Below are 25,706 nucleotides of genomic sequence, written 5' to 3'. Positions count from 1 at the left end.
TGGCGTTAAAAAGAGATGCGAGTTTCCTTCAATGAGCCAGTATCCCAGCGCCAAAATATATGTATGAATGAACTATTCACTTGGCTCATACTACCAATTATTTATTTTTTCCTCTCGATTTTTTTGTTTTTTCCGATAATAAAAATTACAGTTTGCACACTGATGAAAGTGGCATTAAACACTAAAAATCGATAAATCCATCATTGTTTTATTTCAGACGTGTTCGTCACCGATCACTGGTTTGGTAAACATGAATCTATCAACTGGAATTGTTATTTCACTAGAGCAATCTTTTACATCACAAACTTGTTACTTTATCTTTTGCATTATGACTGTAATATTTGCCGCTGGTCATGAAGCAGTTTCAGGGAAACTAATGATTTCTTCAATACCTCGAACAAAAGATACTTTTAAACTCGAAGTATGATGAAAACGTCAATCAACTGTATGTAAAGAAAAAGAAAACAGTACATGGAAAATAAGTATAAAGAATTGAAAGGACAAAAAAATATAGATAGGACCTGTTTTTTAAGGTCTTTGTGTCCATCACAGTTTAAGTGTGGTGACCTTTTGTTTATAAGTCTATACTAAATTAAACTTTTCAAAGTTAAGGTAAACTTGTCATACAACTTTAGGTCCACACCATTAGATATAGAATTTTTAATATCAAAATGAAAGGGTGTTTTATATGTCGAAATTTTTCCAAAATTCTGTGAATGTATCGCACAGTCTCTATTTCAATGCATCATTCTGTAGTTAAGAAGACATGTCGTCGTGAAGCACAACAGTTTCACATTAACTGTTTCTGTAAAGTTCCTATGTGCAAAAATGACCAAAACTAGCCTTAGAGTTAAGTCCCTGCTAAACTGAAGTCTTCATGTTTCAGCTCTGGAGTTCCCAGTGAAGGCATATTTTTTGGTTTCACACATTTGAGGTATACAGTTACTAAATGAAGAAAAAGTTGAAAATCTCTTGAGCATCTTGACATATACTCGATTGTTAACATATTTCAACTGCTTACATATTTAAATGGCGTCAATAGACACATTGGGAAAAGTCGCATTTTTTAACCTACGATTTTCTATTTCATTTGTTAAATAGACAGTTTTGCCATCCATACAAATCTGACACTGTAATCCAAAATGCCATCTGAAAAATAAAATAATGTTTAAAAAATGATAATCTTCCCTATAAAAAAAGCTTAACTAATCATTTTAAGCCATTGATGTCCCCCTAAAAGACACAGTACTTATAGTTTACATTAAAAAAAAATAACAGGAACTATATTTATAGACAACCGAAATACGAGCGACCAAACAGGTCATTTTTTTTTTTTTAAATAAGATCATTTCTTCTCTTTTCTATTAGGTCCTTTTAATACCTCTTCATCTTTTATCAGATATGAAATAACACCTTAACTGCATGTTTGGAAATTTACAATGTTCATCAAAAACAACTGTGGTGTAAACGTCAATGAGCCGCATCCTACCGACACAAATAACCAAAAGACTTGTGCAAGTTTGACGTTAAAAAGAGATGCGAGTTTCCTTCAATGAGCCAGTATCCCAGCGCCAAAATATATGTATGAATGAACTATTCACTTGGCTCATACTACCAATTATTTATTTTTTCCTCTCGATTTTTTTGTTTTTTCCGATAATAAAAATTACAGTTTGCACACTGATGAAAGTGGCATTAAACACTAAAAATCGATAAATCCATCATTGTTTTATTTCAGACGTGTTCGTCACCGATCATTGGTTTGGTAAACATGAATCTATCAACTGGAATTGTTATTTCACTAGAGCAATCTTTTACATCACAAACTTGTTACTTTATCTTTTGCATTATGACTGTAATATTTGCCGCTGGTCATGAAGCAGTTTCAGGGAAACTAATGATTTCTTCAATACCTCGAACAAAAGATACTTTTAAACTCGAAGTATGATGAAAACGTCAATCAACTGTATGTAAAGAAAAAGAAAACAGTACATGGAAAATAAGTATAAAGAATTGAAAGGACAAAAAAATATAGATAGGACCTGTTTTTTAAGGTCTTTGTGTCCATCACAGTTTAAGTGTGGTGACCTTTTGTTTATAAGTCTATACTAAATTAAACTTTTCAAAGTTAAGGTAAACTTGTCATACAACTGTAGGTCCACACCATTAGATATAGAATTTTTAATATCAAAATGAAAGGGTGTTTTATATGTCGAAATTTTTCCAAAATTCTGTGAATGTATCGCACAGTCTCTATTTCAATGCATCATTCTGTAGTTAAGAAGACATGTCGTCGTGAAGCACAACAGTTTCACATTAACTGTTTCTGTAAAGTTCCTATGTGCAAAAATGACCAAAACTAGCCTTAGAGTTAAGTCCCTGCTAAACTGAAGTCTTCATGTTTCAGCTCTGGAGTTCCCAGTGAAGGCATATTTTTTGGTTTCACACATTTGAGGTATACAGTTACTAAATGAAGAAAAAGTTGAAAATCTCTTGAGCATCTTGACATATACTCGATTGTTAACATATTTCAACTGCTTACATATTTAAATGGCGTCAATAGACACATTGGGAAAAGTCGCATTTTTTAACGTACGATTTTCTATTTCATTTGTTAAATAGACAGTTTTGCCATCCATACAAATCTGACACTGTAATCCAAAATGCCATCTGAAAAATAAAATAATGTTTAAAAAATGATAATCTTCCCTATAAAAAAAGCTTAACTAATCATTTTAAGCCATTGATGTCCCCCTAAAAGACACAGTACTTATAGTTTACATTAAAAAAAAATAACAGGAACTATATTTATAGACAACCGAAATACGAGCGACCAAACAGGTCATTTTTTTTTTTTTAAATAAGATCATTTCTTCTCTTTTCTATTAGGTCCTTTTAATACCTCTTCATCTTTTATCAGATATGAAATAACACCTTAACTGCATGTTTGGAAATTTACAATGTTCATCAAAAACAACTGTGGTGTAAACGTCAATGAGCCGCATCCTACCGACACAAATAACCAAAAGACTTGTGCAAGTTTGACGTTAAAAAGAGATGCGAGTTTCCTTCAATGAGCCAGTATCCCAGCGCCAAAATATATGTATGAATGAACTATTCACTTGGCTCATACTACCAATTATTTATTTTTTCCTCTCGATTTTTTTGTTTTTTCCGATAATAAAAATTACAGTTTGCACACTGATGAAAGTGGCATTAAACACTAAAAATCGATAAATCCATCATTGTTTTATTTCAGACGTGTTCGTCACCGATCATTGGTTTGGTAAACATGAATCTATCAACTGGAATTGTTATTTCACTAGAGCAATCTTTTACATCACAAACTTGTTACTTTATCTTTTGCATTATGACTGTAATATTTGCCGCTGGTCATGAAGCAGTTTCAGGGAAACTAATGATTTCTTCAATACCTCGAACAAAAGATACTTTTAAACTCGAAGTATGATGAAAACGTCAATCAACTGTATGTAAAGAAAAAGAAAACAGTACATGGAAAATAAGTATAAAGAATTGAAAGGACAAAAAAATATAGATAGGACCTGTTTTTTAAGGTCTTTGTGTCCATCACAGTTTAAGTGTGGTGACCTTTTGTTTATAAGTCTATACTAAATTAAACTTTTCAAAGTTAAGGTAAACTTGTCATACAACTTTAGGTCCACACCATTAGATATAGAATTTTTAATATCAAAATGAAAGGGTGTTTTATATGTCGAAATTTTTTCAAAATTCTGTGAATGTATCGCACAGTCTCTATTTCAATGCATCATTCTGTAGTTAAGAAGACATGTCGTCGTGAAGCACAACAGTTTCACATTAACTGTTTCTGTAAAGTTCCTATGTGCAAAAATGACCAAAACTAGCCTTAGAGTTAAGTCCCTGCTAAACTGAAGTCTTCATGTTTCAGCTCTGGAGTTCCCAGTGAAGACATATTTTTTGGTTTCTCACATTTGAGGTATACAGTTACTAAATGAAGAAAAAGTTGAAAATCTCTTGAGCATCTTGACATATACTCGATTGTTAACATATTTCAACTGCTTACATATTTAAATGGCGTCAATAGACACATTGGGAAAAGTCGCATTTTTTAACCTACGATTTTCTATTTCATTTGTTAAATAGACAGTTTTGCCATCCATACAAATCTGACACTGTAATCCAAAATGCCATCTGAAAAATAAAATAATGTTTAAAAAATGATAATCTTCCCTATAAAAAAAGCTTAACTAATCATTTTAAGCCATTAACACTGTGCGGGACAAATTTGCCATTCCGGTATCGGCAAATCTGACTTTGTCGGTTTACAAGATATCAAAAAAAAAATTTGCCCAGTGATAGATTATTGAAAAATTAAAAAAATGCCATATGTCCCAACTTGTCACTGTTGTCACTCTTGTCACTGCAGCTGATTAAAAGTACATTTCCCATGGGAAATTTGATAATTCCCATGGGAATATTAGAATTTCCCATGGGAACATTGGAAGTTCCCATGGGAAAAATTACTTTTCCCATGGGAAGTTTAGAGTTCCCATAGGAACTTTAAAGTTCCCATGGGAAAAGATGAATACAAAAAGTTCCCATGGGAATTAATTCTTCCCATGGGAACAAATTTTCTTCCCATGGGAACAATTTTTCTTCCCATGGGAACAATATTTCTTCCCATGGGAACAAATCTTCTTCCCATGGGAACAATTTTTCTTCCCATGGGAACAATTTTTTTTCACATAGGAACAATTTTTCTTCCCATGGGAACATACTATATTACAATACAAACATTATTTTCCATTTGAATTTTTTTCTTCAGAAAAATTACAATTTGTTGCAAATACTGGATATATGAGAATAAAAGAGAATATACTTCTGCCTTAGATGGATGGAAAGCTGTAGGCATAACACATTTTTTGGAACTTTGTAAAACATCTCAGAAAAGCAGATTTGTTTCCGGGACAAGTTTGCAATTCCGCTGAGTGCAAAAGTTGTCCACCTTAATTTTTGGAGTTAAGTCAAAATGAAGTTGATAACTTGGTTGGTATTGGTTCCCTGATATTTGTCCTAAAATTGTTTGGCTCTAGCACCACTGTTAAAAAAGTTATGCCCCTTTTTTCAACAATTTCCTTAGAGGAATAGTTGTTTTCCTCAAGGGAAATCAAATTTCCCTAAAGGGAAATCAAATTTCCCTAAAGGAAAAAGATTTTTCCCTTGAGGAAAATTCCTTCAAGACAACAAATTTCCTCTAATGAAATCATTGTTCTTCAAATTTCCTCTAAAGAAATTTCTGAACATCAAATTTCCCTTATTTGTTCTTGTTAAACATTTCTTCGCTATACCATGTATACAAACAGTATGAATATAATTATTACAAGACTGTATAGTTGATGCAAATGATATTCAAAACTTTCATAAATGTTTGACTCAACATTTTAATGACATTGAAAATTGATAAAGTCTGACTGTTTAGATCTAGGTATTGTTCATACTTTTTATAAAATTTAACTATGATTTATAAAAAAAATTTGTAGCAAATGATTCTGTTTTCTTTGTAATTGTTTCAATGCAATACATTAATAAGCAACCAATTTGAATGTCATACCATTTGTGGTGTTCTAAAGAATTTGTTTATATATTTGCAGATTAAATAATAAAATATACACTTTTCGTGTTATTTTAAATTAAAATTTTCTTCTGTTTCAGCTTGCGTACAGTTTTCAATCCACTACGTAAGAATTCAGTGAATACATTATTCCATTCACTTTATAACATTTTCCTTCAATTCTAAGAGAAAACATTTTTGCAAATTGTTCTTCAATGATATTCTTCCGTATATTTGATATGAGGGAGCGATATAAATGAGTGGATAAAACTGGTGTTCCTTTGTTCTGCATTCTCCTTTCTTTCGAATAATATATATAATATGTTGTTGCTTTTATGCAATAGTGTTTTTGTGTATCTATGATAGAACTCCATTTTGTTTATTGGCATTATCATGTGATAATGATGAAATTTCCTGTTTCTTTTTTGCAGGAAAGCACACATTCCAGTTCAAATTAATCCAATTATGCACTTTGTAAATAAATTTCAACTTTAAGTTTCCTCTTCAGTAATGACCTATTGATCATGAAAACCAAGATGTCTGATCACCTATAAATACACAAAATAAACAAATAAAATGTTATAAATGGAGAGAGAAACAGCAATAAATGTTTTTCATATGTATCTTTCTTTATTAAAATTCATTAAGTAAACTTGAACATTGCGAAAAATAATTAGCTGTGATGTAAGACTAGAAAGTATAAAACGCAAAATAAAGTAGTCGCGAAAAATTAGTTGATTTACATTAGTCCAGTCTGTGTTTGCAGGAAATTTACATCATAGGTAGCCATATTCCTATTGTGCCTGTCCAAAGTTCAGAGCCTGTAGTTTTTGTAAGTTTAGTCTGACACTAAAATTTAGTGGTTGTTGTTGTTGTTGTTTCATACCGGTTATATTTATTTTTTGTAATTTATTTTGTAATAAACTAGGCAATTAGTTTTACAGTTTGGACATGTTGGATTGTTTCAATTTTTCATCTTTGGGTCTTTTATAGCTGCCTTCTTTGACTATAGGGTATGGATTTTCTCATTATTGAAGGTCGTCACAGGCCTACAATTGCTTTCTTAAAGCCATGATAGTTTTCATATTTAATATACCACATCTTTTAATTTTTATAGTAATCATGATTATCATCTTTCAAGTTCAACAACTTTAAAAAATAAATAAAAGTGGCCTTACCATTTAGGTTTAGTTTGCTTCTGCAAATTTTAAATTGCCTATCATTTCTGCTGTTTATAATTTCTCTGTATCTTCTATAGTTCTTGTCCTATACATAAAAGAGTAAAAGTTATTATTGAATGGCATCTTGCATCAATATTTTTTTTTGCTGTTTAATGTACATGATGTATATTAATGTGTGTTTAATAAGAAGAGTGCACACGCTAAAATGTCTCGCCTTCTTTTACTAATCATTGATAATATGTTGATAGTCCTAAGTATAAAGATTTATCACAACTGTCACATAAACTTAACATTAACCAAGATAAATAAATAAAGACTAATGAACCATGAGAATGAGGTCAATGTCAGATGAACCATGCCAGGCAGACATATACAGCTAACAAGGCTTCAATGCAACAATTATAGTTGACCTATTACTTATAGTTTAAGAAAAATAGACCAAATCACAAAAACACTGATCAATGAACCGTGAAAATGAGATCAAGGTCAAATAAAACCTGTGCCACTGACATATAGATCAAAAAATATTTCTATACACCAAATACAGTTGACCTATATGGCTTATAGTATTTAATAGATAAAGACCAAAACTCAAAAACTTAATTTTGACCACTGAACCATGAAAATGAGGTCAAGGTCAGATGACATCATCCCACTAGACATGTACACCTTACAATCATTTCATACAACAAATATAGCAGACCTATTGCATAAAGTATGAGAAAAACAGACCAAAACACAAAAACTTAACTATAACCACTGAACCATGAAAAATGTCATAAATAGCATAGACACCTCTTAGTTTTGAGAACAACAAGCGTTAATTGTGCAAGTATAATCATTGATAAATCATGCACAAGATTGACTTTTTTTAAAAAGCCTATATATTGAAATTTTCCGAAAATATTGCATGCATTTATTAATATGACCAATTTCAAGAAATGCGCAAAGATGTGAGATGATTTATATACTTGTAATTTCAGGAATTTACAGTAAAGGCTTTCATCCCCACTGCATTTTGCACTTTTCCCACGTCAGGAGCCAGAAGTTATGGCCTTTGTGACCTTTGTATGATTTTTATTTTAGTTTCTTTTTTAATATCAAAGAGTTTAATATGACGTCCATTATCACTCAACTAGTATACATTTTTGTTTAATGGCAAGCTAAAGCATGCCTCACAGGCAGGGATCCAGGAGGGTCTGAGGGTTGGACATGTTGGAACCCCCCTTTCTACATTGTTCTTTATTGGACGATCAATGCATTTGAATTTTAAAATTAACACCATTCGAACGTAAATATATTTCAAAATTAAGATGCTGCAATGTACAATGCCAGTAGAGCTGGGAAGATGGTATAAGTCATTCCAAAAGAAGAAAGGACATGCAATCTGTGTTTAACTGCAATTGGCAATGAATTCCATTATTTATTTGAATGCAATTCTTTATTAGTTAAAAAATATCAGAAATCAGCATATTCCAGAGTATTATGTGAAATATCAGAATTAAGCAAAAATGAAAGGACTAACTGTCATTGACAAATATTAACTTATTATTTAAAAATGTGTCTATATTCATTTCAAAGTTAACTAAAATATTATAATGTTAAAATATTATAATATAAAGTAATTTTCCATATATTTTATTTCTAAGTTGTTTTATTTTTTTTTTTAATTGTATGTGATTGTATTTTGTAATTTACCTCTTGTTTCACATGTCAATGTGACGGAATGTTTTTCAAATAAAGCATATTGTATTGTATTGTATTGAATGGGGACATGTAGTTGGACCCCCCCCCCCCCCCCCCCCCCCCGCCCCCCATTTGTCTTTGGTTAGAAACCCCTCCTCGGGTTGTGGGATTTTCTCGTTGCATTGAAGACCCATTGGTGCCCTTTGGCTGCTATCTGTTTCACATGAGACATGTCAATGTGACGGAGTGTTTTTCAAATAAACCATATTGTATTGAATGGGGACATGTAGTTGGACCCCCCCTCCCCATTTGTCTTTGGTTAGGAACCCCTCCTCGGGTTGTGGGATTTTCTCGGTGCATTGAAGACCCATTGGTGCCCTTTGGCTGCTATCTGCTCTTTGGTCTTTTGATGCATTCCCCATTTACATTTCGATTTTATATTCAGCTCTATTATAATTGTCTGTATTTGGATCACGCCTCTATTGTGCTCTTTCCAATAAAATATTGAATTGAATTGAATAAATGTTAGACTTCTTGTTGATTTGGTTTCACATTTCGGCTTCGTCAGAGGAAAGCGTTCCAGAAATAAAATAGCCTTGCAAGACGTCATAATTATTTGGACTAGATTTTCACCACCATCAACATTGTAAAGCTTGTCTCACTGTGGAAGAAATGAGTTTGGCGCGTTTACAAAAATATAATTGTCTGTGCTGACAGGGGAGTGTGTGTGCATACCATTATTTAAATTTTCTAAACCTTCTTTTTCAATATTTTTGTGAATTTCTTGGTAATATACTGTCAGACCTCGAGTGCTGCTTTACAAAAACGATCAACTTACAAATAATGTAGGGGAAGGAAACTAGCTAAAAAGACCAAAAATAAGCCACAACTAATGGGGTCTCATTGGGGGTTCTGTTCACGGATCTCGCTTTATAGTTACTATTTATTTTTTTTAGATTCTCGCATCCCGCTTACACTATGTAGATCTATGTCAGTAAACAATTCTAATATTTTTGTAATTTCCTATGTCCCACTAAACTTCATTTCCAGTTTTCACGGCACAATAATTTGACTATTAGTGACACCAAGGATTTACTATACAAATCCTTGGTGACACTAAGTACTGTGGTATTTTCAGTGGGTATTTTACCAATAAGGTATATATTTCGGTAAACGGAAAAAAAGTCACAGGAAAAAAAGTCACGGGAAAAAAAGTCACAAAATCACTAGGAAAAAAAGTCACAGGAAAAAAAGTCACAGGAAAAAAAGTCACAGGAAAAAAAGTCACAATATTTTTTAGTAAAATTATTTATCAGAAGTATGTTGGAATGCACATGAAAAGGTAACTATGTACATGTATGCAATAAATGATTCAACTGGAGTTTTTGAATGCATAGAAAAAAGCCATAATATACTTGTATCAGATTACTTACTCTTAGTGGTAAAGTTTAATCTTTAAAAACCATAAAGGAAGTATATATAAACTAATAAAAGCGTAATATAATATGTTCTTTTTTTCAAAATTGACTTTTTATCAAACAGGGAAAGCTGATTGTTTCCTTTCATTTAATATTGAGCTTAGTTGTATTTCATTGGTATGACTTCCAACGAAGACAGGAAGTGGCAGGTCTACAAAAGGGGGAAGGTGTCACAAGAAGCCACACATCAATATCAACAGTCCCTGTTAGTATTAATGGGAATGAGTTGTTTGTCTAACACTGAATTGAAGGAATTATACTTTATCTTCAAAAATCAAAATAACTTGTGATCAAGTCATATACTGAACTTCTAACTTGAATTCACATTGAAGGAAATTGTTGCTGTTTAACTCACATCTCTTTCATTTCATAAGAGATATAAAACAAAAATAATTACAACAAATTCTTGAAAACATGCATGTATCAATAGTACACCAGAATGTACACGTTTCATTTTAATGTTTTGCGATTTATATCTAAATTTCCAAAGCTAGTCGTATAAAATGAATTAAAAAATGTCCATTTCCATACAAAATATTTATTGGGAATGTTTTCCAATATATTCATATATATGTGCGACCATATGACCATTTCCATAAAAAAAAAATATATTTGGAAAGTTTCTCCTATTAATACATGTATGTGCAGACCATATGACTATTTCATACAAAAAATATATATTGTGACTTTTTTTCCTGTGACTTTTTTACCTGTGACCTTTTTTCCTGTGACTTTTTTTCCATGACTTTGGAAAGTTTCTCCTATTAATACATGTATGTGCAGACCATATGACTATTTCATACAAAAAATATATATTGTGACTTTTTTTCCTGTGACTTTTTTACCTGTGACCTTTTTTCCTGTGACTTTTTTTCCATGACTTTTTTTCCGTGACTTTTTTTCCTGTGACTTTTTTTCCTACATTCTATATTTCGGTGTGTAGAAATACCGCAAAGGAATTCTTAATGGCGCTGACTAAGAAGAAAGTTTTTGCATCAAGGACACCAGAGACATATATATACACATGTGTATATATGTCTCTGAGGACACTAAAACGATGTTTTAAGATCACAGAGAATATGGATATATAGGAGGATATGATTAAATACCTCATATCTGTAAAGTTAGGTATCAATAGATATTGTAATTTTGAAGTTAAATGACTTTTTAATCAACGCGTGCCACTCGGCACGTGACCAACGGCTTATTGCAAATTCACTAATCATCATGTTCAATCAACCTAATCCAATACACAATTGTCTTTTTATCGTTACTTATTGATTAATTAATGGTTGTTGTTGAATAAACCTAACGGTTTAGCGTGGTAAAATTTCAAGTTTATGAAAGAAAAATAAAAAAAAAATGAATTTTCTGTTTTAAAACTTTGCCTTTGTTATATTTTGTTTTTAAGGAAATTGCTATGCAAGCTTTTTTTTAAATTAAAGAACCCTATTTTGAGATACAAATTGAGACAAAAATGCTTTTGAGATTTCGTTTCCTTGTTAACAACACAAGAGTTTACATATATTATCATTATACCTTGAATGAGTGACATATGCATGAGAGTATGTGGTGTCCGTGGGGTTCTTCAAAATCCGATTACAGAAGTTATATAGAAAAACTCCAAGAGGTAAAATTATATTACGTTTTGAAAAGAGACTATTAATCATAACTGTCTCCTATGAACAATAACTTTAAAACTGATGTCAATGCTTTTTTTTAACAATTCATCTTTATTTCAACAAGTGAAGATGAATACCATTTTATTTTATAATGTAATAAGCATCGTGATGTAAGAAATATAATTCACAATGTGTAGGCGCGAATCTAGAGCTTGAAGCGGAGATTTGGGGGAGGGGGTACGTGATAAATGTTTAGAATACTAGAGAAGTTTTCTTGTTATATAAAACCATATGTTTTTCAATAAATGGCAAACTTTTTGTTCATCCGGAATATGGTTACTCTAAATAAACTTTTGATTAGTTTAATTATTTGATTACAGATCGTATCTACCCGATTTGCAATTGCTGTATCACCCTAAATGAGGCTAATAAAGATATGTATAATAAAATATAGAAGTAGCAGTCTTGGATTGTCTTAATTAAATCCTTTGATCCTCTAAGTATCAAGTTACCCTCTGGCCAATGTAATTATGACTTGTGTATATTTAAAGAAGTTACTATGTTCCAGACCATATGCGTATTTGGACCGTACGCGTACGGTCCGGACCGTATACGTATACTCGTACGGTCCGACCATACGCGTACGGTCCAGCTGACCAGACATGTTTTGAGATCATATGGGTTAAAAACAAATATTTATCAAAATCTTTATTTTTAGTTATACAAATTGTTATTATTACAAATAGATGGATGAAGTGAATAAGCGAACAATTGACATTAAATATTTGTTTAATTGTATATCTGAATCCTATTTTGTTACTCTGGCCCAAGGTGACACTAGTCTTGCTACCACAAGGAACGTCATATTTTTTTTACATTAACATATGCATTTTTTTTGTAAAGTTCCTAAATATTCTATGATAATTGTCCTCCCACATTATGTTTACTTCCGATAACTTCAATTTCAATGAGCATACTGAGCTGCAATTAATGAATTACTGACATGCTAAATACAGTAGATTAACAGATTAAATAAGCGTGTTTTTTTAAATAGTTAAAATATTAAGTTTTTATTTCAATTACTATTGAACTTTTTATATTAATTTGAGATATAAGTTATGTTGATCTGTTATATACATTTGTATCTAATAAACTTGACCAACTTCTTAATATTAGTCAGACCGTACGCGTACGGTCCGACCGTATACGTATTTTGAAAAAGTACGCATACGGTCCAGACCGTACGCGTACGGTCCAAATACCTTTACGGTCTGGAACAACTATATACATCTTTATTCTCATAAAGCAAATGCATTACATCGGTACAGAGATAACAAATACAACAATTAATATTTACAATATGTACAAAACAAGCGAGAGATGTTACAAAAGTTACAAGCTAGGATTACAAGCACGGACCGACAAACACAAGTATTTATATTTTCTATAAAAAAAACCAAAGCTTCTTCAGAACTGGTTTTCTTGTACTTGACATAACTTCAGAGAATTTAACTGTATTTTGCCGTTTTGTAAAATATGCAGTTAAAAACTCTTTTCGTTTTTGATTGAAAAATTTGCATTCAAATATAAAATGATATTCGTCACCTATTTGTCGATTGTTACATAGACTGCAAAAGCGGTTTTCTCTGATTACGTTTTGCCATCTTCCTGTTTCAATCGGCAACTTAGTATTAGTCGTTTGAAACCGACAAAAAACAATAGCGTCTTTGAAGTCCAAAATATTAAAATATGCTTCAATTTCAAGTTTTTCTTAAAATTTTTGTAGTTTATACCTTTTGACGAATTTTGAATGAGGGAATTCCAGTCTGAATATATTGATCTAGCAATCTCTGCTTTATGACAGTTTTTAACCATTCTTTATTAACAAAATTTTGTGACTCCCATATGTTTGAGAAACCACAATCTTGAAATATTTTTTGTATAAACAAGATCCATTTTATCTGGTTATCATGTAGCGACAACGTGTCACCCTATTCAATATATAGTAAAGATAACATTAAAAAATATTTTAAGATTTTCAAGCGGTGTGGTTGGGTGTCACGTTGACAGGGGGGGGGGGGGGGGGGCTGGGTTCACCTTAATTATGATTAAAACATGTTTTTTGTACTGCCTCTAATCAACAGAAACTAAAATCTCATTAAAAATGAAAAATCAGAATATATTTTAATATAAAATTTGTAGAACAGAAGTTAAGTATCCCATAAAACATAATGAATCATTATGTATACATGCAGAGACCAAAGCAGCAAAGATATAGTCAATAGAATCTATTTGCATTTGCCTATGTTCTATCCTTATAAAACCTTGCTGTGAGGCATGGTCCCTGACATCAGAAAAATGAATGAAGTATTGGCAACTGGACGTTAAGCAACCAAATATAAATTCCCAAACTGAAAAGAGTTGAAAATACTTTATTACTTTAGAAGTAAAAATTATAACAGACAGAATAAATACGGCAGAACAAACAAATGGGAAAAAAATAGAGAACAATTTAAAATACCATATATACATGTTTAAACAGTATACTAGCAGATTATGAACGGGTCAAGGTTGAGCGAACGTGAATTTCTACCTATTACAAAGGTGACAATCAATTTTTTTAGGCACGTGTCGAATACACATTCGATAACTTTCTAATTAAAAAAAGGTATAATTGTAAAATTTAAAATTATGAATTTTTAAAAAGTCTATTTTTATATGCCATGTCCTTTGTAACAGTTGTATCATTCCATCAGGTCCTTAGTGCACATTTTTGTTCTTAGTGCACTAAGGAGATCCTTTGCGGTATTACTACGGACCCCATATATTTGAAGCTGTTCAAAATACTGTACGTTATAGGTACGTGTATCAGATTGAACAATAATTGTCATATATATAAAAAGAATAGGTAATCTGGTATGAAATATGTCCACTGGAACGACCGTGCAAGTGCTATATATATATTATAGCCAGTCAAGGTCGTTAAAAACTTCCATTTGTTGTTGTCCACTGAAAATAAGCTCTTGAATACACGAATCCCCGTTTTATTAATGCCAAATTTATTTGTTAGTATTTCTTATTCTTTTTCTTATGATTTTATCATATTTTTTTTGTGAAATTTTCTGTGTGGTTGAACATGAAATTGCCTCCGATGCTACAAAGAAAATGTGTTTAATGTCAAATGTTGCAATATATGCTAAGTATTACACGTGGACAGGATGTTCCCCAAAAAATAAGTTATACACACCTCAAGGGTACACGCTAGTGTCATATAGAAAATTACCGGGTCACCTGTAAGATGGTAATCAGCCATGCAACTAATCAGGTTACTTAACTGACCATGTCACTTCAATTTAAAGTTTATCGGTAGATCAAAATGATAAATTCGTTTTAATTAAACATTTCAGATCTAAAGGATTTATCATTATAATGAAGTGAAATAATTAAACCATATCGTATTATTTTCAAAAGATTATTTATTTTCATATTTTTTTTATCTATGCCGGGAAAAAATTGAAAACTGTATTTATAATTTTTAAATTTATTTTATAAAAAATCCGTGTAGGTCTCATGAAATGGAACCCACGCATTCCTACTTAAGATTTATATAAAAGATTTGTATAAAAGCCTAAACAGGATTCTACACGTACCACTACAGATACAGATACAGATTTATAAAGGAGTAGGTTCAGTAAGACCCCTTTTCGGCCCCAAAATATAGCAGTTTTACTAAATTGTATAGTACTAGAACCGAACACCTGTTTTGGGATATATATACATATAGTTAATTTACCGTAAATAACTGCGAGAAAATGAATAATACACAAGTTGATAATTGTCTCTTCTCTGCTCATTAATTTGCATGCAATATTTTCTCTGATTTACTTGTGAGATCACCGACACTAATAATAATTACCTAAAAAAAATAGGTGCTCCGTACTGGGAAGATCATATCGGATAAACTGTTACTCATCTGTGTATGAAAGCATTGAAACTCTGGCTAGAAATATGTGTTATGAGATGCACTTGCTGCGCACAAAAAGGATAAAAAAACTTGATCACAAGTACAGTATAAGCAAACTTTTTAAAATAAAACAGTTCATTACTAATAGTATATCATCTTACTATTTTATGACTTATAAGTACATGTATTTAAAATAAATCTTCTTTTTTTAAAATTGTAAGATATCAGTTATAATCTGAAGAATAATGACAAGATCCCCATATAGTAAAATAAACTGTGAAGAAAATTTATGTATATATATTAGCTCAAATTTTTCCAAACCCCTACCATTTTACATAAGTCTTATAAAATATAATTTTCATTATAGTTCCTGATGTATTTATAGCACTCTTAACTAATAATTATAAGTAATTTTAATTTGAGACCATTTTAATTCTTATTTGTAAATATATGCAGTTGTCTCTTAAAATTTTCTTACAACCCAGCACATATGAATTATTATATATCTTTTAAAACTTTATGATGACAATCCATTGAATTAATTATGATATTTATCATTTAGTGATTATTATAACCAAATTCAGTCATCTGTATATAATTATTTGTTTCCTTATGTTTTAAGGTGTACATAGTTGCTAAAACTATACCCTTTGGGTAGTGCTCCACAATTAATGGAGGAATATACAAGAAACTGAACTGAACTGAACTATCAATTTATTGGTTCCATTCCCCCAATTAAATGAGTCTACACGTCTCCTTAGAAAAAATGCCTTGCAATGCGTCTGAACTACTAAGACTTAGTACTTCCATATAATTTCGAAAACAGATAATAATCTATTTCACTGGATGAGATTGGGCTGACGGATTTTTAAATGGAAATGTATTAATTTTTATTTATAGCACAAGTTTTACAAGGCAAGATTATTCACCCTGTTCGCCCTACAAATCAAATGGTTGCCTCCTTACACCTACACGAGCTAAAACATATACATATGAACATTTGATATCATTTATTTTGTGTGACAACTCTTCACCAATGACCTGAGTGAAAGGTTGACATGGGCAGATCCAGAAATTTCCATTTTTTTAATTTTTTGTTGGTTTTTTTTTTTGGGGGGGGGGGGGGGGGGCAGAGGGGGATGCTTGCTCCAGTCATGCTTCAGTGATTCCCTATATAATCAACAAAATATTTCACACCAAAAAGGGGGGGGGGGGCGGGGCTTTCTCCTTAATAAGAAATCTCTGTTTTCAGGCATAGGCTCATATAAATTTGCCTTTTGAAGAACTGAAATAAATATGAAACGGCTAATGAGTTTTCAGATGCTTTACATTAAAATACATCATGTACATACATGTGACATACACAATTATATATAAATGTAGAATCAAATCTTGATAAATGTATGTAGTTGAAATTGTTAGCTTTAAACATTAAAAAAATGAACTCCCAAAGTTTAAACACAATTAAGAATGACCATGTACATGATGTACATGTAGTCTGTAATGTATGCCATTGCCATGAAGCTAGATCATTGTAGGTAAACTGTCATCTATTCCCTTAAATCTTTGTCCCCAGTCACCCCAAGTTTGATTTAAATTAGGGAGCTTCCATTTGATTTTTATGGGGGGGCTAGGATGAAATTTGAAAAAATAGGCAGAACAGGAGTTTTGAGAAGAAAAAAAAGGCAGGATGAGACACTAGCAAAAAAAAAAGTCAGGACGACAATTTTGGTAAAAAAAAAAAGTCAGGATAAACTAAAAAAAGAAAGGCAGGAACGAACAGAGTGAAAAATAAAAAGGCAGGACAGAGATTACACATGTTACAGCTAAAAAAAAAATGCAGGATAAAATTTTTCATCCTAGCCCCCCCCCCCCCCCCCCCATAAAAATCAAATGGTAGCTCCCTTAGTCAAGTATATATCTACTCTATTAGGTCTCTAGTTTGGATAGTGTATAACTTGCAAATTAAAATCATACTCCTTCCAAATTTCTTTCTTTAAAATATTATGGATGAAATAGCAAGTAAAGAATGAAATTAAATTGGATGAAATGTGTCAATTTTTTGGGTAAAGTAGTATGTCTGAAGTTGTCAAACTTAATGATAGACCCTTCAGGGGCGGATCCAGTCATTTTAAAAAGAGGTTTCCTAACCCTGGACAAAAAAGGGGGGGGGGGGTGGGTAATTACATGTCCCCATTCAAATGCATTGATAGTCCAAAAAAGGGGGGTCTTTGACACATTCCCCATTCCCATTCTCAATTTTATCATGTAGTCGTTGTAGTCCGAAGACACTTAGTTTTCGCATAATAACTTTTAGTATAAGTTAACAGAAATCTATGAAACTCAAACACAGGGTTTGTGACCAGAGTTTTTGTCCAGAGTTTAGAAATTACATGAATTAGGGGCCAATATTAAACTTTGTTTGATTTTATAGAAAATTGAATTATTGGGGTTCTTTGATATATATATATATTCCTAATCTAACTGTGTATTTAGATTCCTAGTTTTTTGGTCCTGTTTAAATTGGTCTATCTTAAGGTTCAAAGGGTCCAAAATTAAACTTATTTTGATTTTAATAATATTTAAATTCTTGGTGTTCTTTAATCATGTTAATATGCTGAATCTGAATATTTACTTAGATTTTTAGTATGGGCCCAAATTTCAAGTTGGTCCAAATTGGGGTCCAATATTTTACTTTGTTTGATTTCAAAAAAATTGAATATATATATGGGGTTCTTTGATATGCTGAATCTAACCCTTCATTTAGATTTTTGATATTTTGGCCCGTTAACAAATTGGTCCACATTGAGATCTAAAGGGTCCAAAATTGAACTTTATTTGATTTCATCAAATAATGAATTATTTGGGCTCTTTGATCATGTTGATATGCTGCATCTAACCATGTATTAAGATTTTGAATATTGGACCATTTTAGAGGTTAATTGTCAATTTAAAATTTTTAAGTACTTGGACCACATTCATTCAATGTCAGAAACCTATGCTGCATCAACTATTGAATCACAATCCAAATTTACAATTCAGAGTTGTATCCATAAAATTGAGAATGGAAATGGGGAATTTGTCAAAGAGACAACAACCCGACCAAATAAAAAAACAACAGCAGAAGGTCACCAACAGGTCTTCAATGTAGCGAGAAATTCCCGCACCCGGAAGCGTCCTTCAGCTGGCCCCTAAACAAATATATACTAGTTCAGTGATAATGAACGCCATACTAATTTCCAAAGTGTACACAAGAAACTAAAATTAAAATAAAACAAGACTTACAAAGGCCAGAGGCTCCTGACTTGGGACAGGCGCAAAATGCGGCGGGGTTAAACATGTTTGTGAGATCTCAACCTCCCCCTATACCTCTAACCAATGTAGAAAAGTTTGAATTGAATGTTGTGTCCATACTTGCTCCAACTGTTCAGGGTTTAAAGTGTACGTTTGTATCAAGCTGAGCCATGCATAGCATTCTTATTGGTTATTTATATATTAATTTGAAATTTTGATGAGTTAGACACATACAGATTATACTGTGAACAATATTTCAGGGTTTAACGTAGTCAAGCAAAACAAATCATAGAAGAATAGTTGAATCATGTTTTTGTTGTCCAATGAAAAATTAGTACGAACACCAAGAAAAAGTATGGGAATGTTTGTTTTTTAAACTATTGACCAGGGTGAAAGTCTTTGAAAGTCATGACTGACCAAAAGTTTGTGAAATGAAATTCTTATTCTTATTAAATATTATTGTATATAAAGAAAATACTGATGTTTAATAATAGTTTTTACCCTTTTTATGTTTTATAGGACAAGAAATATAGAAAAATAATGAAAAATATAAACAGTTTCAATAGAAATGAGCGACAAAACAAGATAAACAGAATACAACAAGGCCTAAATGGTAAGACCACTTCTATATACTGTAAATTCAGAAATTATTGCTTGCATTTATTATTTTTCAGGGAATGGACAACTTATTGTGATTACAAAAAAAAAATCTGCATCAATTATATATACATGATATATATATATGTTTCTGTTATCAAAATATGATTTCTTATTTTTGCGATACTCACCCAGTCACATTAATCGCATTACTAAAAACCTCTGGATAATTTCTGAATTACAGTAATAAACATGATAAAAGTAATTGCCTTTGAATGATGACTCTAATAAAAATAAGAAGATGTGGTATGGTAAATGAGTGACTTATCCACCAGAGTTCAAAGAAGTGGATGCAAGAAATTAAAGGCCAATGATGGGCTGGCCTTCAATAATGAGACAACACTTCCTTTATAGGTCAGCCAATAAAGATCCCAACATGAAAAGATTTAAACAATCCAATTTAGTTCAACATGTTCAAAAACAATAACAATTAATAAAAAAATATCATGTCTGTGAGCACTCAACCTCTTACCTGACCATAATATAGGACAGTGGTTCAAATAACACAGCATATGAACATTCTATAACAACTTTTGCAAGTGGCTAAACTTTAAATATCACTGCAAGGCACTAAACAACGAATATTTAATCTTAGACACAAAGCACTGAAATAAGAGAACTCATATAAAGCATGACAAGTAAGAATATCAAATGAAAGTTTCTCAAATGTTAAAGTCATATGAAACGAGTGAGTGATGAAAAATAAAGTTTGTCCAACTTTTGAACCAATGCATGTATACATCATAAACTTAGTCCTCTGTGCACGATTTTATCATTATTTTCACAAGTATATCATATAAATCGTCATTTTTTTTTTCTCTCTGTTTGTTATGATTTAACAAATAATGCTGCTCATTAAATGCCGTGTTTTGAAGCTGAGTTTTACCGATTGCCACCTTATAGCAAAACAAATCACAAAAAGCATGGGTATTGAGCACGTGTTTAACATGTATAATCAGCTATTTGTTTATTTCAATGACAGATCCTTGCATATTGTGGTCACGGGATTTTTACGAGGAGGGTTACGCTCGGGTCACTATGTATATGGAAAATATGTATCGGCGAATTGCTTCCTGGAAGCAAGCAATTAAAAATAAGTAAACTTCTTCTAAATGTGGACAAATTAAAGAATTTTCCTCAGAAAAAAGTATATGTACTTAAGTTGCATAATGAAAACTATCCATTTAGTTATAAAAAACATAATTATTATACATATTTTTTTTTAATTTGAGGTTTCTTATGACTTTAATTAAAACATGATAAAATAAGCCTATTTATATTGCTGTTTTTTCTCCATTTATCATGTTTATAACTTCTTTTTTTTATTTTGTGTATTTATAGGTCAGATATCTTGGTTTTTATGATCATCGTCAGGTCCTGCAAGTCTATACTGAAGAGGAAACTTATTTGTTAATATTTTTCTACATAATGTGCTTTTTGGATTAATTAATGTGAAATGAACTCAATTGTGTGTTTTTCTGGAAAAAGAAATAGAAAAAATTCTACAAAATTGCTATAAACAAAATGGAGTACTATCAAAGATGCACAAGGACACAATGGTGTAAAATGTAACAACCTACATATTCACTGATGGATTATGGAGAAATTAAGAAAAAAAATAGTATCTTTGTCATGTTTGTTGTCGAAATAAACACATGCGTTATCCATTCATGTACATAATATTATGTACATGGCTCTCCATCATATCAAATATACAGAGAAGATGTTTGAAGAACAAGTTGCCAAAATTTATTCAACCAATTGAAGGAAGATGTCTTTTGAATGGAATTATTTATGCACTGAACTGTTATGTAGGGGGTAGAATAATTATACACAGCAGCTGAAACAGAAGACAAGTTAATTTGACATGAAAAGTGTTTATTTTATATAATCTTTTGTATCAACATGATCAATAATTCAGTCTAGGAGAAAATATATTTATACTGTTTGTCAATGTTTGTACTGTTATAAAATTTTTATAGAGGAAAAACATTTCCTTAAGGGAAATTTGATGTTCAGAAATTTCCTTAGAGGAAATTTGAAGAACAATGATTTCCTTAGAGGAAATTTCCTCAAAGGAAAATTTGAAGCGGCAAATTTCCTAAAAGAAAAAGAATGTCCTCAAAGGAAATAATTATGCAGCAAATTCCCTAAGGGAAATCTTTTTCCCTTGAGGAAAACTCTTTTTCCTCTGAGGAAATTGTTGAAAAAAGGGGCATTACTTTTTCAACAGTGGTGCTAGAGCCAAACATATTTAGGACAAATATCAGAGAACCAATACCAATCAAGTTATCAACTTCATTTTGACTTAACTCCAAAAATTAAGGTGACAACTTTTGCACTCAGCGGAATTGCAAACTTGTCCCGGATACTGTTAATATTCTTATACAAGACCTGTTTATCTTCTCTTGCTTATGACCTTAGATATATTATTAATGCTGTATGTTTATGCTTATGACCTTAGATATATTATTGCTGTATGTTAATGCTTATGAAATTAGATATATTTTTGCTGCATGTTTATACTTTTGACCTTAGATACATTATTGCTGTATGTTGATTGTCACTTGCTTATGACCTTAGATATATTATTGCTGCATGTTTTTTTTAAAATGCTTATATAACTGACCTTAGATACATTATTGCTGTATGTTGATTGTCACTTGCTCATGACCTTAGATATATTATTGCTGCATGTTTATGCTTATGACCTTAGATATACTATTGCTGTATGTTGATTGTCTTTTGCTTATGACCTTAGACATGTTAGATATACTATTGCTGTATGTTGATTGTCTTTTGCTTATGACCTTAGATATACAATGTATAATATTGCTGCATGTTTATGCTTATGACCTTAGATATATTATTGCTGTATGTTTATTGTCACTTGCTTATGACCTTAGATATACAATGTATAATATTGCTGCATGTTTATGCTTATGACCTTAGATATATTATTGCTGTATGTTTATTGTCACTTGCTTATGACCTTAGATATATTATTCATGTTATTTGTGCAGGTTTATTTTATTGCTGTTTGTTTAATTTTCTGTTTTTGTTTCACACATTTTACTTGATGGTGTTATCTCAGTGAAAGATGAAATAATAAAACACAAGTGCCTTATTTGTTATACCAATTGTAATGTTTTGTCTTTTTGAAAATGATATTCTCAAATGTACATAACTTAAATTAAGAAGTGTTGAAATTAAGTAAGGATATGGTATGTGATTGCCAATGAGACAACTAAAAACCAGAGATAAAGGTATTTTCAGCCAGTGACTGAACAGCCGTCAACAATGAGCAAGACCTATCAACATTTAAATGTCTGCATGAAAAAAACACAAAAACATTCAAATGGATAAACATAAGACACTGTGTGCAATGGTGTGAAAGCTATATATGCAAAACTATATACTGAAAATTCAGAAATTATTGCTAGCAATTGTAAGTGCGATTTTTCTCAATTTCATCATTTTTTTGTGTGCAAAATTTAGAATAATCCTGTTTAGTTCATAAAAAATTAATATGCAAGTGTATATTATTGTGATTATAACCCTGTCACTATTTTCACAATAATAAAAACAGCAATAAATTCTGAATTTATAGTAGTTAAATTTTTGACACATAGTGATTTACTTTCAATTAAGCATGCCTAGACAAAAATCGTAGAACACACAATTATATATTTCTACAATTAAGATTCAAAGAAATACTTGTACCCATAATAACTTAGTCCGTTTTGTGAAATTGCTTCACTCATGCAATTAGAGGATTTTTTTATGTTTTCTTTTTAGTTATATAACTTCCCATGTGAACAATTATTGTTCCCATGGGAAAACATATTGTTCCCAAGGGAAAAATTATTGTTCCCATGGGAAAAATTATTGTTCCCATGGGAAAAAATATTGTTCCCATGGGAAAAAATATTGTTCCCATGGGAAAAGTATTTTCCCATGGGAAGAAAAGGAGTTCCCTTGGGAAGAAAAGTTCCCTTGGGAAATTTAAAGTTTCCCTTGGGAAATTTAGAACTTCCCATGGGAACAAACAATTTACTTATGTTCCCATGGGAACTTTAAAGTTCCTATGGGAACTCTAAACTTCCCATGGGAAAAGTAATTTTTCCCATGGGAACTTTCAATGTTCCCATGGGAAATTCTAATATTCCCATGGGAATTATCAAATTTCCCATGGGAAATGTACTTTTAATCAGCTGCAGTGACAAGAGTGACAACAGTGACAAGTTGGGACATATGGCATTTTTTTAATTTTTCAATAATCTATCACTGGGCAATTTTTTTTTTTGATATCTTGTAAACCGACAAAGTCAGATTTGCCGATACCGGAATGGCAAATTTGTCCCGCACAGTGTTCATTGATGTCCCCCTAAAAGACACAGTACTTATAGTTTACATTAAAAAAAAATAACAGGAACTATATTTATAGACAACCGAAATACGAGCGACCAAACAGGTCATTTTTTTTTTTTTAAATAAGATCATTTCTTCTCTTTTCTATTAGGTCCTTTTAATACCTCTTCATCTTTTATCAGATATGAAATAACACCTTAACTGCATGTTTGGAAATTTACAATGTTCATCAAAAACAACTGTGGTGTAAACGTCAATGAGCCGCATCCTACCGACACAAATAACCAAAAGACTTGTGCAAGTTTGACGTTAAAAAGAGATGCGAGTTTCCTTCAATGAGCCAGTATCCCAGCGCCAAAATATATGTATGAATGAACTATTCACTTGGCTCATACTACCAATTATTTATTTTTTCCTCTCGATTTTTTTGTTTTTTCCGATAATAAAAATTACAGTTTGCACACTGATGAAAGTGGCATTAAACACTAAAAATCGATAAATCCATCATTGTTTTATTTCAGACGTGTTCGTCACCGATCATTGGTTTGGTAAACATGAATCTATCAACTGGAATTGTTATTTCACTAGAGCAATCTTTTACATCACAAACTTGTTACTTTATCTTTTGCATTATGACTGTAATATTTGCCGCTGGTCATGAAGCAGTTTCAGGGAAACTAATGATTTCTTCAATACCTCGAACAAAAGATACTTTTAAACTCGAAGTATGATGAAAACGTCAATCAACTGTATGTAAAGAAAAAGAAAACAGTACATGGAAAATAAGTATAAAGAATTGAAAGGACAAAAAAATATAGATAGGACCTGTTTTTTAAGGTCTTTGTGTCCATCACAGTTTAAGTGTGGTGACCTTTTGTTTATAAGTCTATACTAAATTAAACTTTTCAAAGTTAAGGTAAACTTGTCATACAACTTTAGGTCCACACCATTAGATATAGAATTTTTAATATCAAAATGAAAGGGTGTTTTATATGTCGAAATTTTTCCAAAATTCTGTGAATGTATCGCACAGTCTCTATTTCAATGCATCATTCTGTAGTTAAGAAGACATGTCGTCGTGAAGCACAACAGTTTCACATTAACTGTTTCTGTAAAGTTCCTATGTGCAAAAATGACCAAAACTAGCCTTAGAGTTAAGTCCCTGCTAAACTGAAGTCTTCATGTTTCAGCTCTGGAGTTCCCAGTGAAGACATATTTTTTGGTTTCTCACATTTGAGGTATACAGTTACTAAATGAAGAAAAAGTTGAAAATCTCTTGAGCATCTTGACATATACTCGATTGTTAACATATTTCAACTGCTTACATATTTAAATGGCGTCAATAGACACATTGGGAAAAGTCGCATTTTTTAACCTACGATTTTCTATTTCATTTGTTAAATAGACAGTTTTGCCATCCATACAAATCTGACACTGTAATCCAAAATGCCATCTGAAAAATAAAATAATGTTTAAAAAATGATGATAATCTTCCCTATAAAAAAAGCTTAACTAATCATTTTAAGCCATTGATGTCCCCCTAAAAGACACAGTACTTATAGTTTACATTAAAAAAAATAACAGGAACTATATTTATAGACAACCGAAATACGAGCGACCAAACAGGTCATTTTTTTTTTTTTAAATAAGATCATTTCTTCTCTTTTCTATTAGGTCCTTTTAATACCTCTTCATCTTTTATCAGATATGAAATAACACCTTAACTGCATGTTTGGAAATTTACAATGTTCATCAAAAACAACTGTGGTGTAAACGTCAATGAGCCGCATCCTACCGACACAAATAACCAAAAGACTTGTGAAAGTTTGACGTTAAAAAGAG

At 31.4% G+C, this 25,706-nt stretch overlaps 1 protein-coding gene and 2 long non-coding RNA genes across 4 annotated transcripts in view; 2 read left to right on the top strand and 1 right to left on the bottom strand.

The window, feature by feature from the left end:
• LOC139501253 (uncharacterized) overlaps positions 1-25,706 on the top strand; it is a 599,145-nt gene that overhangs the window by 411,648 nt on the left and 161,791 nt on the right. The window lies entirely within an intron of this gene.
• Positions 6,047-9,252, bottom strand: LOC139501402 (uncharacterized). 2 transcript variants are annotated; one of them, XR_011658549.1, is made up of 3 exons: positions 9,214-9,252; positions 6,790-6,877; positions 6,047-6,159 (listed from the first exon to the last, which is right to left on the bottom strand). It is a non-coding gene; the product is annotated as an uncharacterized lncRNA (long non-coding RNA). The 2 variants fall into 2 exon arrangements; XR_011658548.1 differs by lacking the exon at positions 9,214-9,252 and having other exon boundaries at positions 6,790-7,482.
• LOC139501041 (uncharacterized) lies at positions 16,341-22,109 on the top strand. The gene is made up of 3 exons (XR_011658440.1): positions 16,341-16,422; positions 19,356-19,449; positions 20,835-22,109. It is a non-coding gene; the product is annotated as an uncharacterized lncRNA (long non-coding RNA).

This window comes from Mytilus edulis, chromosome 13 (genome assembly GCF_963676685.1).
Source record: "Mytilus edulis chromosome 13, xbMytEdul2.2, whole genome shotgun sequence".
NCBI classification, from domain to species: domain Eukaryota; kingdom Metazoa; phylum Mollusca; class Bivalvia; order Mytilida; family Mytilidae; genus Mytilus; species Mytilus edulis.
The sequence above is the reverse complement of the archived record's forward strand: the minus strand, read 5'-3'. Positions and strand labels throughout refer to the sequence as shown.